The 15,099-nt window shown below is 37.8% G+C and overlaps 1 non-coding gene across 1 annotated transcript; it reads right to left on the reverse strand.

Moving 5' to 3' along the window:
• Positions 1-574: 574 nt before the first annotated feature.
• Positions 575-759, reverse strand: LOC139033376 (U2 spliceosomal RNA). Its single transcript, XR_011485956.1, has one exon. It is a non-coding gene; the product is annotated as a U2 spliceosomal RNA (small nuclear RNA).
• Positions 760-15,099: the final 14,340 nt, after the last annotated feature.

Raw genomic sequence — 15,099 nt, forward strand, 5'->3', positions numbered from 1 at the left:
TCCGTGGTCAAAGGTAGGTGAGTTGCTGAACTGCATTGAGAGGAAGCAGGGGAATGAACATTTCAGATTCTCTCTGTTCTCTGATCTCCTGCTGGTGCTTCCCTCTAGCCAGACTTACCTGGAAGCCAGAGGGCAAGGAGGCCTTGTTGATAATCCACAAAGGTCAGCATCCTGGGAGTGGTATGAAGAGAGTGGATTTAAAGAGGCAAATGGAAAAGAACCAGCACTCTAGTTGTCTCCCTGATAATTACCTTCATGGGCTCCAAAAGAAAGCAATAGCACTTTTTCAGACAAGTTAAGGTTCTACTCATCATACTGTGTTGCCATCTCCTAGAACGCTGTTCTTATTTGTATGAATACAGCTTTCTTCCCAGTTCTAGGTCCTTGTTTCAGCCTGGAGAACAGGAAAGAGAAGTGGAGGCACATTGTTCTGTACTTATGAGGATGTTGGACACATCTTTCTGTTCATAGTCGAGTACCACAAAATCACTCACATTCATTTATTTAACAGATGTTGATTAAATGCCTATTGCATGCCAGGCACTCTGGGCACTCGAGATGCCAGAGAACAAAACAGAGATCCCTCTCTTTGTGGAGTTTGCATTCTAGTACAGAAGACAGACAATATTTAATAATAATTTAGTAAATTATAGACTGTCTAATACATGAACCATGAACTTCCAGATGTTCAAGCTGGTTTTATTAAACTGATAAGAACAGATACTACACTTGATCTTAGCCAAAAGGCCGAGAAGTGATTCAAGCTGGTTTTAGAAAAGGCAGAGGAACCAGAGATCAAATTGCCAACATCCACTGGATCATCAAAAAAGCAAGAGAGTTCCAGAAAAACATCTGTTTCTGCTTTATTGACTATGCCAAAGCCTTTGACTGTGTGGATCACAATAAACTGTGGAAAATTCTTCAAGAGATGGAAATACCAGACCACCTGACCTGCCTCTTGAGAAATCTGTATGCAGGTCAGGAAGCAACAGTTAGAACTGGACATGAAACAACAGACTGGTTCCAAATTGGGAAAGGAGTACGTCAAGGCTGTATATTGTCACCCTGCTTATTTAACTTATATGCAGAGTACATCATGAGAAACGCTGGACTGGATGAAGCACAAGCTGGAATCAAGATTGCCAGGAGAAATATCAATAACCTCAGATATGCAAATGACACCACCCTTATGGCAGAAAGTGAAGAAGAACTAAAGAGCCTCTTGATGAAGGTGAAAGGAGAGTGAAAAAGTTGGCTTAAAACTCAACATTCAGAAAACTAAGATCGTGGCATCCGGTCCCATCACTTCATGGCAAATAGATGGGGAAACAGTGGAAACAGTGTCAGACTTTATTTTTTTGGGCTCTAAAATCACTGCAGATGGTGACTGCAGCCATGGAATTAAGACACTCCTTGGAAGGAAAGTGATGACCAAACTAGACAGCATATTAAAAAGTAGAGACATTACTTTGTCAACAAAGGTCCATCTAGTTAAGGCTATAGTTTTTCCAGTGGTCATGTATGGATGTGAGAGTTGGACTATAAAGAAAGCTGAGCACTGAAGAATTGATGCTTTTGAACTGTGGTGTTGGAGAAGACTCTTGAGAGCCCCTTGGACTGCAAGGAGATCCAACCAGTCCATCCTAAAGGAGATCAGTCCTGGGTGTTCATTGGAAGGACTGATGTTGAAGCTGAAACTCCAATACTTTGGCCACCTGATGCGGAGAGCTGACTCATTTGAAAAGACCCTGATGCTGGGAAAGATTGAGGGCAGGAGGAGAAGGGGATGACAGAGGATGAGATGGTTGGATGGCATCACTGATTCAATGGACGTGAGTTTGGGTGGATTCCGGGAGTTGGTGATGGACAGGGAGTTCTGTTGTGCTGCGGTTCATGTGGTCTCAAAGAGTCGGACATGACTGAGCAACTGATTGAACTGAGACTGTCTAAGGAAGTGATAAGTGCTATGAGAAGAAATACAGTTACAACAGGGTAAGGAGTAGTGGGACTGCTGGGGGAAGAAGGATTACAATTTCCAACAAGGTAGATAGTTAGGCCTTTCTCTTACAGTGGTAAAACAATATCAAATAGGGTTTTGTAGGGCATTGTAAGAGTTGGATTATATAGCAAGTAAGTCCTGGTGACTCAGTGGTAAAGAATCCACTTGCAATGCAGGAGTCTTGGGTTCGATCCCTGGGTCAGAAAGATCTCCTGGAAGAGGGAATGGCAACCCACTCCAGTATTCTTGCCTGGGAAATCCCATGGACAAAGGAGCCTAGCAGGCTACAGTCCACAGGGTCACAAAGAGTCAGGCATGGCTTGGCAAGTAAGTAACAACTACATCAGGGTATTGTAAGCTAAATGGAAACTCATTACAAGTTTTGAGCAGGAGGGTGAATGATCTAACATAAGACGTGAAAGATTTTGTTGGGGGCTTTGCTGAGAGAAGACTATAGGGACAAGGGTAAAAGCAGAGAGCCCTGTTAGGAGACTGTTACAGGAATCCAGGTGAGAGATGATGGAACCACATGTCTTTGGGCATCATGCGAAACTCTGCAGTGGCTTCCCATTTATTCAGGGTAAATGGCGAGATATGGTAAATATGTGAATATAGAACAGTATGGTGTAATTTGATATGTAATGTAATGATATGTAATGTATGATATGTAATGTAATGTGATAATAATGTGTAATTTATGCAATGCAAATCCAAGTAAAATGATAATATTGGAAAATATTAGCGAAATTTTTGCAGTGTGTGGTTGAACTTGGGGTATTTTAGAATTGTTGCATTGTCCATGAGATGGAAGGATATTGTAGTCATCGTTTTTCAGTGTGCATGCATATTAAATCCATTGAATACCTTAAATACATCCAATTTTCATTGAATAAAACTGGAAAACAATTTTAAAGGAGATTGATTAACTTTAAACTTTGAAAGATTTAGTATGTTTCCTTTATTATCCAGAGTGACCACTAAATGATTAAGACAGAAACTTTGTTTTGCCAAAAATTAGAAAGAAAAAAAATACCAAAATCAGTTTTTAAGGAAAAAAGGGAAAAGGGGATGGGAAGGAATTAGAAATGCAGGAAAAATAGTAGGGACAGCCTAAGATTGTGAACTCCATATGTGACTATATATGTGTATCACAAACTTTATGTAAATGGTCTAATCTTTTAATCTCTTCAGTTCAAAGAGCAAAATTGAATTTTAAAAAATCATCCAGGTTAAAAAAAAAAATCATCCAGGTAAATCATGAGAAGCATATCTATCTCGAAAAAAAAAATGTTGAGCCTTCAAAGTCAAAGCACGGAAAAACATACCATGGAAACACAAATGACAAGATCTAGCTCTCTGAATATTGGCCAAAATAGATTTTAAGGTAAAAAGTATTACTAGATATGAATAAATTCACTACCTTTAATAAATAGTTAATAGATGGGTGAGCTCAGCAGGAAAATATGGCTTATTTTTAGTTGCTTGCTGCTAAGAGCATAGCTTCAAATATATAAAGCATTATGTCAATAAACAATTTTCCTTGAATAGTCTATCAACTAAGCAAAAAATATAAACTATACTCCAAACTGAAGAATGTATTCTGTGTTCTTCAAAAATATATGTGAATTGGTCTCATATTAGGCTACTAAAAATGTCTTACCAAATATTAATGAATTGATATCTCCTAGACCACATTGTCCTATCACAGTAGAATTAAGTTGCAAAGGAACTAGATTTTTACATTTAATAGCACCTCTAAATTGCTTGTGCATGAAAGAAGAAATCACAGTAGATATAAAATAAAACCAAATCATAATTATAATGCTATATATATAAAAATTTGTGTCATACAGCTAAAATAATAGAGAAACATTTACAACCTTAAATATGTATAATAAATGAGAAAAAGTAAAATGATTTAAGCCTCCAATTTAAGATGTTAATAAAAGAACAGAGTAAGCTCAGATGATGCAGGTTGAAAATAAATACAGAAAGCAGAATTAAACGGGAAAAAACATGTGTAGCCAAAAGCCATATATTGTGTTTTTTTTAAAAGAATAACAAAATTTACAGACCTCTGGCAAGACTGATGAAGAAAGAGGATACAAAAAAGCAATAAATTGGAGACTACAAATAACTACAAGTGCCAGAAAATTTGAAAATTTATGTGAAATGGACAAACTACTAGAAAAATATTACCAAAAGTGAGTCAGAAACACATCAGTGGTTCTATAGCCATTAAAAAAAGTTGAATCATTAAATGCAAAAATTCCTACTGCAAACACAAGGTCCAGATGATCTACAAAACATGGCAGGGACTGATAAATCTAATCTTTCACAAATTCCCCCCAAATTCTTCAACTCATTTTATGTGGCAGGTGTAACCTGGCTACCCATTACTAAATCAGGACTGTGTAAGAAAGGAAAATTACAGGGCAACCTCACTCATGAATATGGATGTGAAAACTGTAAACAAGTTATTAGCAAGGAAAATAACAATGTGCAGTATTCATAATATGTCATGACTAAGTTGGGTTATTTTAGGAATGCAAGGTTGTTTCAACATTGGAAACATCTAATAATGTAATTCACCACATTAGCACATAAAATAGTGAGGAAACAATCATCTCAGTAGAGGAAGAAAATAGATTTAATAAAATTCAAAATTCATGATTAAAAAAAATTTCTTAGCAAAATAGGTATCAAAGGGAATTTCCTATCCCATTAAAGGGTAGTATAGAATAGCAAGGGCTTGCTTAGTCATGATGTCCAGGCAAGACTGCCCATTCTCATTTAGTGTTGTAATGGGGTCCTAGGCCATCCATTTGTGACAGCTCAGGCAAAAGAAGATGCAAAGATTGTAACTGAAGAAGCCCAATTACCATTCTCAGTTGATGTGGTTTTCTACCTAGAAAAGACATAGAAGAACCTGCAGAAACACATTTGAAATAAATAAGGATGTTTAGCAGGGTGGCAACTGCATTTAAATACACTGCAACAAACAGAATATAAAATAATATGAAATAAGAGCAAGTTACAAGTTTTCAAACTTGGTGAAGGAGCACAGGTGGCTAGTTCCCTCCCCCAAACTCAGACCTATACAAACCACAGAAATGGAAGCAAGGCTGGATCAGAGTGACTAACAGAAAAATCTGTGGGCCCTCCCTGGGGAATCTGAAAGCTGTTGGTTGGGTGATGGTAGACTGGAGCTAGGGCCAGCAGATGCAGTGATGGACCGATACTTACAGGAGACAGCTTTTGGGTTCACTTGCTTCTCTCACAATGCCTAGAGAGGAAAATTGCTTGTTCCACCTCCCTCAAGACAAAAGTCAGAAGTGGCTCATCAGATGTGGTCTTTGTTTGGAAGTATTATGGCAGCACCATAGCACTGCTGGAGGGTGAGGAACAGATGAAAATTATGGCAACTCTCTCAGGGTCTCTTGGGGGGATCTCCACTGCTCCCCTACCAACCTATAGGACTATAGCACTGCTTCTTCAAAGTGTTCAGAAGAGAATCCTTGAGCCCTGTGGAAAGGCAGCAATGATGGTAGGCCAAGGTGGTGGCAGTGAATTAACTTGCCTCTTTCTTATGGAATTACTATTGGATACATGTTGGACCTCTTAGTTACACTCTTCAAGTCTTTTAACCTCTAACCTCCAAGTCTTTTAATGCTCAGTCATGTCCAACTCTTTGCAACCCCATGGACTATAGCCCGCCAGGCTCCTCTGTCCATGAGATTCTCCAGGCAAGAATACTGGAGTGGGTTGCCATTTTCCTCCTCCAGGAGATCTTCCTGACCCAGGGATCAAACCTGCATCTCTTGCATCTCCTGCATTGGTAGGCAGATTCTTTACCACTAGCATCACCTGGGAAGCCCCTTTAACCTATAATATTTTCTATTTCTTTATATCTCTCTGTATTGCATATACATATATATATATATATATATAAAAATCTCTATATTACATATACATATGTATAGTATATAAAAATCTTTATTGCTTTGTATCTTGTCTTTCTGTTTTCTGTTTTTATTTTTTTTAAATGCTGTTTGCTTCTTTTTGATTACTTTCAGTAACTTTTATTTCTGAAAATTCTAATTCATTCTTTGTTTTTAATATACCTTTTTGTCATGGTATTTATTTCTTATGGCTTTTAAAAATTTAGGGGAATTCATAACTTTAAATACATGTACTTTGAAGATTCTTTCTGATTGCTAGTCTGTTAGGTTATTGGGTTTTTTTCATTTCCCTGCTGTATTATTGCTAATTCTCACTGATGATGATGGGATTTTGTCTTGTCTCCCCCATCTCCTGGTATCTCATGTAAATTCTGTGATGCCAGGATTTGGGGTAATGGAAGTATTACTCCAAAGTATTTTTGCTTTTGCCAGGGGTCCCAGGATATCACCACTGTAGGACAAATATTTACTGTTATTTTCCCAGTTTGAGGGTTTCTAGCCTGTGTAGGTTGTGAAATTTGAACTTAAACCTTTATGAGATGCAGACTCTGGCAGAGGGATCTTCCTCTTTAAACTTCTTTACCGATGGGCAAACTTTTTCTTGCTAATCCCTTCACCAAAGGTGTAGTCCCTTGTTCTGGGATTTTTTGAGTCTCAGTGCCATCTTGCTCTTCATAGAGACTAGGGCTTACCTCCTTCTCCTACATGGGCATTAAAGTCTAATCTCCCGTGTTACTGGGACTAACAATCACCACTACATTTGCTTCTGTTTGAAATACAAAATAAAGATTTTTCAAATGATGAGTGAATTATGATTGATACAGAGCAGCATAGAAGGCAAATGAGGATATTTTTGGGAAAAACATAACTCTTGGGTCTCTCAACCACATATTAAATGGTGGTGGTGGTTGGTGTTTTAGTTGCTAAATTGAGTCTGACTCCTGTGACCCCATGGACTGTAGCCAGCCAAGCTCCTCTGTCCATGAAATTCCCAGGCAAGAATACTGGAGTGGGTTGCCATTTCTCCAGGGGATCTTCCCGACCCAGGGATCAAACCTGTGTCTCCTGCATTGGCAAGTGGATTCTTACCACTGAGCCACCAGGGAAGCCCAAATTATCTCTACTACATTTTAATAGTAAAAATATGGGACTATGTTCCACCTGAGTAGTTCTTTTCTTTCCAGTTATGTTTTTTTGACATTTATCTTTTGTGAGTCTATATGTTTATATTATTACTATATTTATAAACACAATTTTAGGTCACCTTAAGCTAGAACATGGAGCATTAAGCATTATACTGCAGTTATCTCAAGTTTGGGACTACATTTGGAAAAAGGTTTGTATTAAAATGGCATTTATTTGTAAAATCCATGTACTTTATTAAATCATTTGTTAATTTTAAAATTTGACTTCATTGTAAATAACCCTGAGATTAAACACACAGACATATTACAGTCTTCATTATTTGCAAAGTATTATGTGTCTAGGAAACAAATGTGCTAAAATAATATAGTTTGATCCTGTGATGAGTCCTAAATTAAATGATGCCTGGATTGCTGCCAATATATAGATTTTTATCAAATTTATATCCTCCTTTCTATTTATCTGTCAGATGAGTATCTATTAGATCAGTAAGCAGGCTTTGTATGGCTACAGTTGTGATTCTGAATAATATCAAAAAGCAGTCCTGAATTGGTTAGGATTAACCAAACAATACTGTAGTAAGAATATTACAGCGTGACAAACATGGGCATAGATACCTGTATTTCATTAGTGTATATGGAATCATCAAAGTTCTAGAAATGAGAAAGAATATGTAAAGTGGTGTCTGTTTTGTGTATGTGTGTATGTTGAGTGAGAGGGGGCAGAGAGAATCCTCACTGGCTAGGAATCACTTCTTTAGTGGGTCAGTGGTATGATGTTTCAGGGTTGTGTGTTGGCAATGCCTGAATCAGAATCACTTGTAGATGTAGTTATGTTAGCATGTGCTGTTCATTCATGGGCTTTGCTTATAGATCCCTGAGAGCAGTGAGATGAGATTTCTAAATTATACCATTGGTCCTAAGGGCAACTGTTTACTTTGATCCTAGATGGAAAATAATTCTGGAGAGGGTAGTTCCACTGAGAACTTTTAGTAAAACAACATAGACTTCACTCTGGTTTCCAGATTAGGCCAACACATTTTATTCTACTGTTAAAAAATCATGAAAAATGATTGTCTCATAGTAGCTAGTGTTTGCTCCTTTGTGAACCAAGGATTTTATGTTGGGTGCTAGTTGGTCGATTGTTGGATAAGAGCAATGTGAGTATTTTCTATTCTTCTTACTTTTTAATTTTTTTTATTTTTATTAAATTGTGAAAGTATGATAACACATTTACAGGAGACTTGAAAAATAAAAACAAGTTTACATAATAGTTCCACTATGTATTAGTTATTTTTTAAGTAGGTAAATTAAGATACTCTTCCCTTATTGTGAGTGTAAAAGCAAGCACAAGTGAGCAGTCATTCTCACAGTGTCCTTATGTATAGAACACTTAGACATAAAGAACAATTACAAACCAAGAACTAGCAACCAGTTAACAATTCTTTATTAGAACCCTGGGTCCATTTCTTCTTCTATTAAACCAGCACGTTGATACCCAGGAGTAAAGAATAATGCTTTTGAAGTGTTTGTTTTGCATTTCAGGGAAGGGGTCCAGAATTATTTAGCTTTTTCAAGTACTGATGCCTTAAAACAAGATTTATTTAGTCCAGTTTAGGTCACTGACCTATGACAGTTTGAAAGCATCATACATGCCAGTATTTGTAGCTTCCATAGATTGTCTCATCTCATAGTATCTGTTATCTTTCAAAGCAAACTTGAAATTCTTAGTAAGAATTAACTAGACAAATCAGAAAACATAGAAATTTAAAAAATTTAAGTAATTGTAAAGAGTAAAAACTAGAGGTCACTGTGATTCTTGTTTGCAACAGACTGCCTTTAGGATAATGTAATTTTTATAAAAAGTAGGTGCTTCCCTCATTCAAATATACTTTAAAAGAGGAATTGAACAAATTTGGCATATTGTTTAAAAATCCAGATGCTAGCTTATTTTCTTTTAAAACTTCCAACCTTTTAACTTAGACAACTCTCTGCTTAAAAGAAATTGTCTTTGCTATAGCTGTTTCAGAACAGCTTCATGGAGGTGGGAGAAATTAATTTGAGCTACAATAAACATATGGCATTGAGTAGGCAATTGGCTTTTCAACCTTAACCATAGCAGTCTCCTCCATACATGGCATTATGTTTTATTAACATAATTTAAATAGGGATGTTCTGGGTTATCATTTACACAGATTAAATTTCCCACCTAATGTACATGTAACTAAATGCACATTTACCTACATAATAGCCATTGGTCACAGTTTTCATGGTGGTTGTTCAGCCAGAAAATAAGGTTGTATAGTTCTTTATGTGTATGTGTTAAAAAATACATGTATACATGCTTCTTCACAAATCCCTGGGCTGGTATGAGGACTACTCTCTCACTCAGCTCTCAGGAAGCCCTGCTGATTGGTTGACATCATTCCAGAAACCAGCAGCAACCATTCCGTCCCCCAGTCAGCTGCTTCAGATTTCAAGAAGTTGATCATTTTATTTTCACTGAGGAAAGTGTTTTAACTGAATCATTTGCAATCAAAACCATTCCTTACTTTGAGCCAAAACAGAATTTTAGCAGTGCATGTAGTCACTCAAATTGAGGACTACACGCTATAACCTTTCTCAACTGGACTAAATTAAATATGTAATATTCCCAGGAGCAATTTTTGAGAAGAACACTCGGCCTTACTTTAACTAGTGAATCATTAAAACACATGTGGAAACATTCCATATTATTTTGATTTGACCCTTTGAGAGTAAATGGCCACTTCCTTGCAACTTATATTCTTTTTTTTTTCAAAAATAATTTTCTGCCACCTGGTTTGCCTTTAGGCATTTTCCTGTGTGTTCAAAAACATTGACATGTTTCTCTGGATTTTTATAAGATCCATATATTCTAGTCAGCTTCTTCTGATTTCTTAATATTTTATCTGCATAATATCTAAGTGTTAGTGACATGAAAACTCTGATTCTGTGGTTTTAAAGAGGGGACTATAAGCTGTTTGCCCTTTAATTAGTGAGCTTTTAAATATCCTTCCTTTGTTTCTTATATGAGCAGAGAATAAAAATGGCACAGTTTTCATTAGTCCTGACTTAAAGTAAAATTAATTGCTGATTTTTTTTTTCTAGATATCTTCCTTATTGCTGAGACCAGTATTAAATTCTGTATCAAATAAGTACTTCTAAACAGATATTCCTCAACATGATGAATTCATGTAAAAACTACTCTTAGATCAGCGTAGTGCAATGAATTCAGTACATATTAATTTCAGCAGCGCCTTTGATCAAGTCTCTGATGATAGCCGTGTTATTTAGATGGTGAAATAGGGCCTATCACCAAAGACAGTGAAATATATTTGACCTCTTGGTGTTTTGCACAGTCTCCCATTCCCTGTTGAGGTTATGAAGCTGAATCTGGCCTCTGTAACCTGACACCGAATTAAATCTCAGAGACAGAGTTTTGGGGTGAAGTAGAAAAGAATGGCTTTATTGCTTTGCCAGGCAAAGGGGGCCACAGTGGGCTAATGCCCTCAAAACTGTGTGTCCCCATCTGGAGGGGGTAGTGAGAAGTTTTATAGTAATGGTTCAAAGAGGGCATGATCAGCTCTTGGACATTCTTTTGACTGGTTGGTGATGAGGTATGTGGACATCAGCATCATCAACATTCTGATTCCAGCCAGTCTGGAGTCTAGTGCTTGTGGGCAGCACACAGTTAACTGTTCCCACTTGGTGAGAGTTTCATTCTCTGCAAACAGCTCAAAGATAATTTTTTGTGTGTATTCCTTGAGAAAGGGGACCAGGACCCTGCCCCAAGGCTGTTCTTTTTTTCTGAAGACTCTTCCCTGGTCTCTGCATCCCCTCCCTTCCTTAATTAGCATCTATTTGAACCTGCTCCTTGGAACTCAGGGAAGGTCAGGAAGGATGAATGAAGCCTATTTGCTGTGGTCAAGAAATGGGGGACACAGAAATAGTTTTGTGCCCAGGAGCCTCACAGGGTCCTGCTGGGTATCATTTACTGAGAATTCAAGCCTCTAAAAGTCTCTTGTCTCCTCCCCAAGAACTCCTCCTCGTTTTTCTTGTTGATAGTATTATTGTCCTAAGTTATGACAAACAAAAAATAAAAGAGAGAATTACAAATAACAATAAAAAGGAATGTTACAGAACTGTTGGATGGCTCTGGAGAAGATATGAAGACTGAGCACAGAGACAAAAGATATGAAATATGAAGATGAAAATATAAGAGACATATTAGGACATGGTGAAAACTACTAGCATAGATATAGCTGGAGTCTGAAAAGGTATTTTGTATATAAATAGTAAACATCATTTTAAACTGTGCAGTTAATTGTGATATGCCATTTATATTTATATTTATTAATATTTTGAAATTTAAAGAAGTGAGAAGAGGGATTGATTTTTTAAAAAAATCATTAGTTTTCCTAACATCATTTAGTATATAATTCATTCTTTCCACAAGATATTAAAATACCCTCTTTGTGTGTGTGCGCATTTGGTCATGTCTGACTTTGTGACCCCATGGACTGTAGCCCACCAGGCTCCTCTGTCCATGGAATTTTCCAGGCAAGTATACTGGAGTGGGTTCCTACTCCAGGGTATCTTCCTGACCCAGGGATCAAACCTACATCTCTTACATCTCCTGCATTGGTAGATGGATTCTTTATTACTTTAATAATAAAATAAATTTAGGGAAGTAATAGTAAAATACCCTCTTTAACATATATAAAATATTATATATTTTGGTATTTCTGAGCTTGCTATTCTATATAAGAATAGATCTTCCTTGATCCATGTGTATAAATGAGCAATGACTGGATTTTTAACTGATGTTGTTTTATGTTTTAATAATTGATAAGATGAAGTCCATTCTTATCCTTCCCTATCAGGAGTTCCTTGACTTTCAGTGTGCATTTTTCCTTTGAACTGGTTCCAAAGTCATTTCGTCAATATAAAAACATGCTACTGGGATTTGTAGTATAATTATATTAAACTTACAGGTTCATTTGGGGAAATTATAATATTGAAACTATGAATATTCCTATAGAGGGTCATGGTATCAGTTCAGTTCAGTCGCTCAGTCGTGTCTGACTCTTTGCGACCCCATGAACCGCAGCACGCCAGGCCTCCCTGTCCATCACCAACTCCTGGAGTCCACCCAAACCCATGTCCATTGAGTCGGTGATGCCATCCAACCATCTCATCCTCTGTCATCCCCTTCTCCTCCTGCCCTCAATCTTTCCCAGCATCAGGGTCTTTTCAAATGAGTCAGCTCTTCACATCAGGTGGCCAAAGTACTGGAGTTTCAGCTTCAACATCAGTCCTTCCAATGAACACCCAGGACTGATTTCCTTTAGGATGGACTGGTTGGATCTCCTTGCAGTCCAAGGGACTCTCAAGAGTCTTCTCCAACACCACAGTTCAAAAGCATCAATTCTTCAGCACTCAGCTTTCTTTATAGTCCAACTCTCACATCCATACATGACCACTGGAAAAACCATAGCCTTGACTAGATGGACCTTTGTTGGCAAAGTAATGTCTCTGCTTTTTAATATGCTCTCTAGGTTTGTCATAGCTTTCCTTCTAAGGAGCAAGTGTCTTTTAATTCCATGGCTAGTCACCATCTGCAGTGATTTTGGAGCCCAGAAAAATAAAGTCAGCCACTGTTTCCCATCTATTTGCCATGAAGTGATGGGACCGGATGCCATGATCTTAGTTTTCTGAATGTTGAGCTTTAAGCCAACTTTTTCACTCTCCTCTTTCACTTTCATCAAGAGGTTCTTTAGTTCTTCTTCATGGTATAACTTTCTATTTATTCAGTATTCATGTGTATTCCTGAGTAAAGAATTGTAATTCCTTTCATATACATTTTACATATTTTTGTTAAGTCTCTTTCCTAACTATTGTATGCATTTTATCACTAAAGAAAATTCAATACTACATTCACAGTATTTTCTATCTGGTTATTACCAGTGTATAGGAGAGATTTTTAAATAACTTGTAACTTGCCACCCTATTGAGCCTCTTAATAGTTTTAATTGTTTTAAGATGATTCTGTTGGAATGTCTAGAAAGATAATCATATCATTTTAACTAATTACTATTTTGTTTCTGGAATATTTAAATCTCTAGTGCTTTTATTTATCATATGGCATTTTTCTAGAACTTCTGAGACAGTATTGAATAAAAATGATAATTCTCAGCCCTGTGTTCTTGATAAATTCTCTCATTCACTTATTCAAAAGATTCATTAAGTGCCTACTATATTCTAGTCTATAAGGTTAATGCAATTCCGATAAAATTCCAACAATATTTTTCTTATTGACCAAATGACTTTAAAGGTCATATCGAAGAATAAATGCACAAGGCCACAAGGGAACTTAACTGATTAAAACACAAAATGTTTCCTTTAATGCATGCATTACCTGGTAGCTCAGCTGGTGAAGAATCTGCCTGCAATGCAGGAGACCCCGGTTTGATTCCTGGGTCAGGAAGATCCACTGGAGAAGGGATAGGCTACCCACTCCAGTATTCTTGGGCTTCCCTGGTGGCTCAGCTGGTAAAGAATCTGCCTGCAATGTGGGAGACCTGGATTCAATCCCTGAATTGGGAAGATCCTCTGGAGAAGGGAAAGGCTACTCACTCCAGTGTTCTGGCCTGGAGAATTCCATGGACTTCCATGGAGTCTCACAGAGTCAGACACGACTGAGCAACTTTTATTTCCACTTTCACCTTAGAAGGAACTTAAATTCTAACAGAGAGAAGCAGCCAACAAATAAGTAAACAGGAAATACAGATTTGCATATTAATGTGAAGATGATGAAGAAAATATAATTGAGTATCACAATAGAGACTGTGAGTGATACTAGTGGTAAAGAACCCACCTGTCACTGTAGGAGTTGTAAGAGATTTGGGTTCGATCGGTCAGAAAGATCCCCTGGAGAAGGAAGAGGCAATCCACTAGTATTCTTGCCTGGGAAATCCCATGGATGGAGAAGCCTGGCAAGCTCAGGTCCTTAGGAATTGCAAAGAGTCGGACACGACTGAGTGACTAAGCACATGAGCTAGAAGGTGCTGTTTTGCAATTGAAAAAACCTTTCAGAGGAGGTAGCATTTGAAATGAGATTTGTAAGAGGAAAAGGCAATCATATGAAAATCTGGTACAAGAGTGTTGCTGGAATGACAGTAAATGCAGGCACTCTGTGATTGAACAAGCTTGTCTTGTTGAAGGCACCAGGAGGTTCCTGTGGCTGGATGTGGTTGGTCAGTGTGAAAGACGTAGACTTTAGGGTCATGGAGGTGGGGTGCAGGTGCTCGGTGCCCTTCTAACTACAGGGAAGCCCTTGTAAGCAAGGGCAAGATACAAATTGAACTTTAAGAATACTCTGGATGCTCAGTGGATGTCAATAGAGAATCTAGAGTGGAGACAGGGAGACTAATTTGAGGTTTTTGTAATTAGCCAAGTGTGAGAAAGGTTGGTGGCTTATGCTAGGTTGTAAGCAATGCTAATATGAAAGCTGGTTGGACTCAGCAAACATTTTGGTATTATGACAGTGAAACATGCTGATAGGTGACTAGTTACAGTTAATAGGTGGCAAGTTAGGGTGCACAGATGGCAGGCACATAGATCTGCAGCCTAAATGACTGGTTGTACAGTAGCACTACTTACTGAGATGGGGGCGGCTTGAGGAGGAGTGCATATTAAGGACAAAGGCCAATAGTTCTTTTCTAGAAGTGTTAAATAGCAAACTGAGAAGATCTTTAAAGCCATGGGACTGGATGATGTCACCTGCTGCTGCTGCTGCTGAGTCACTTCAGTCGTGTCTGACTCTGTGTGAAACCCCATAGATGGCAGCCCACCAGGCTCCCCCATCCCTGGGATTCTCCAGGCAAGAACACTGGAGTGGGTTGCCATTTCCTTCTCCAGTGCATGAAAGTGAAAAGTGAAGTCACTCAGTCGTGTCTGACTCTTAGCGACCCCA

This window comes from Odocoileus virginianus, unplaced genomic scaffold (genome assembly GCF_023699985.2).
Source record: "Odocoileus virginianus isolate 20LAN1187 ecotype Illinois unplaced genomic scaffold, Ovbor_1.2 Unplaced_Scaffold_4, whole genome shotgun sequence".
NCBI classification, from domain to species: Eukaryota; Metazoa; Chordata; class Mammalia; order Artiodactyla; family Cervidae; genus Odocoileus; species Odocoileus virginianus.